This window comes from Trachypithecus francoisi, unplaced genomic scaffold (genome assembly GCF_009764315.1).
Source record: "Trachypithecus francoisi isolate TF-2019V2 unplaced genomic scaffold, Tfra_2.0 Contig01079, whole genome shotgun sequence".
NCBI classification, from domain to species: domain Eukaryota; kingdom Metazoa; phylum Chordata; class Mammalia; order Primates; family Cercopithecidae; genus Trachypithecus; species Trachypithecus francoisi.
The window spans coordinates 26808-29256 of record NW_022681121.1 but is presented as its reverse complement, the minus strand read 5'-3'; the positions used below and the strand labels follow the sequence as shown (position 1 = coordinate 29256).

The following is a 2449-nucleotide window of genomic DNA, read 5'->3' as shown; positions in this document are numbered from 1 at the left end:
TGTTGTCCAGGCTGGAGTGCAGTGGCGCAGTCTCAGCTCACCACAACCTCTGCCTCCCGGGTTCAAGCGATTATCCTGCCTCAGCCTCCCGAGTAGCTGGGATTACAGGCATGTGCCACCGTGCCCAGCTAATTTTTGTGTTTTTAGTAGAGATGGGGTTTCACCACGTTGGCCAGGGTGGTCTCGATCTCCTGACCTCGTGATCTGCTCACCTCGGCCTCCCAAAGTGCTGGGATTACAGGCGTGAGCCACTGCGCCCAGTCAATGTCAACAATTTGATCTCCATCTCCTAGCTTTGCCCAGTGGTTCTCAATCTACAGCATGCATTGGTATCCCTGGAGGACCCACAAAGCCCAGATTGCTGGGCCCACCCGGAGCGCTGCTGACTAGCTGGTCTGGGGCCAGCCTGAGAATGCATCTCTGACAGGCTCCTAGATAAGGCTTGTTCTGCTGCCCAGGCCAGCCTTGGGGAACTGGGGCTCGAGGCCAGTGGGTCTCCAACCTGGCTGCACAGCAGCCTCCCCGAGGAACACTGAACACCAGCCACAGCAGCCCTTCTCTGGCAGGGAAGGGGCATTTAAAGCCCCAGGCGCAGGCTGGGTGGAGGACACCTGAGCTGGGAAGTGGGCAGTGATGGAGCATCTGGTCATTTCTAGCTCCTCGCACCTGCCCAGGTAAAGGCTCCCAGGCATGTATAGTAAAAGATTATCACGCAGTTAGAAGTTTGTTTTTTGTTTGTTTGCTTTTTTTTTTTTTTTTTTTTAAGCTAGGATCTTTCTTTGTCACCCAGGCTAGAGTGCAGTGGTGCAATCACAGGTCACTGCAACCCCCGACTCCCAGGCCTAAGCCGTCCTCCTAACTCAGCCTCCCGAGTAGCTGGAACTATAGGTACGTGCCACCACACTACGAATTTTTTTTAATGTTTAGTAGAGATGAAGTCTCACTGTTCGCAGCTGGGTCACCAGGTGTGCCGTGTGACTCTTGTTAAGTCAGCAGCCGCTAACTTAACAGCCTCAGGTTCCAGGCTGACCTCGAACTGCTAAGCTCAACCAATCCTCCCGCCTTGGCCTCCCAAAGTGCTGGGATTACAGGCGTGAACCACCGTGTCTGGCCACAATTAGAATTTTAAAGTAGGGGACCTAAAGCAGATGCTGACCACATGTGCCCATTTGCAGGTCTGCAGGGGCCCTGGCAGTGTGGCCAGTTGTGTGGCTTGCCCAGACAAACTGAGGGGTTTCCCAGGACAAGGGCCTTCCTGTGCTAACACCGAGACGTTCACCAACTGCAGCCATGGCCGGCAGCCTGCTTGTGTCCAGAGCTCTCAGGCAGGGTCTGTGTGGAGCTTGGTGCTGAATTCTGCTCTGGGGCTGTGAGCAGCTTTAGCACAGCCCAGGGCTGTTTCTATACTTCCCCTAAAGTGATACTGGCTCCCTCCCCTCTGAGTACCCCAGTGGGAGGCAGAGGGGGCTCTGTAGACAGCCAGAGGGGAGGTGTAGACACAGTTGGAGGAGAGGTGTAGACAGCTTGCGGGGGGAGATGTAGACAGCTAGAGGGAAGGAGTAGATGGCTGAAGGGAAGGTGTAGACACAGCTGGAGGGGAAGTGTAGGCAGTCAGAGGGGAGGTGTAGACGGCTGGAGGGGAGGTGTAGACAACTAGAGGGGAGGTGTAGATGGCTGGAGGGAAGGTGCAGACAGCTGGAGGGAGGGAAGGTGTAGGCACAGCTGGAGGGGAGGTACAGACATAGCTGTAGGGGAGATGTAGACACAGCCAGAGGGGAGGTGTAGATGGCTGGAGAGGAGGTATAGATGGCTGGAAGGGAGGTGTAGATGGGTGGAGGAGGAGGTGTAGATGGCTGGAGAGGAGGTGTAGACAGCTGGAGGGGAGGCGTAGACGACTGGAGAGGAGGCGTAGATGGCTGGAGGGGAGGTGTAGATGGCTGGAGGAGAGGTGTAGATGGCCGAAGGGGAGGTGTAGACACAGCCGGAGGGGAGGTGTAGACCGCTGGAGGGGAGGTATAGATGGCTGAAGGGGAGGTGTAGACACAGCCGGAGGGGAGGTGTAGACCGCTGGAGGGGAGGTGTAGATGGCTGGAGGGGAGGTGTAGACCGCTGGAGGGGAGGTGTAGACCGCTGAAGGGGAGGTGTAGACTGCTGGAAGGGAGGGCAGACAGACACTCACTTTCCTGCTTTGCTTCTGCCCTGGCCAGGCTCTGACACAGGTGCCTCCTTGGCGGGGCCACCACACCATTTCTGGAAATGCACCTAGGATTTGGGACAGGGGCTCGGGGTGGGGCTCTGTACAGACCAGCAGGTAAGGAAGGAAAAGGGAAAACAGAGCCTGCCTACGGTCTGAAGCCAGCCTGTGTGGCCAAGGTCAGCAGGCAGGACAGGGCCCCCGTGCGCCTGGCCACCTTGCCAGTCAGGGGAACACAGCAGACATAGTGGCCAG

At 57.1% G+C, this 2449-nt stretch overlaps 1 long non-coding RNA gene across 1 annotated transcript; it reads right to left on the bottom strand.

Moving 5' to 3' along the window:
- Positions 1 to 727: 727 nt before the first annotated feature.
- On the bottom strand, positions 728 to 1925 carry LOC117090702. Its single transcript, XR_004440101.1, has 2 exons — positions 1721 to 1925; positions 728 to 1653 (listed from the first exon to the last, which is right to left on the bottom strand). It is a non-coding gene; the product is annotated as an uncharacterized LOC117090702 (long non-coding RNA).
- Between the last annotated feature and the right edge of the window lie 524 nt (positions 1926 to 2449).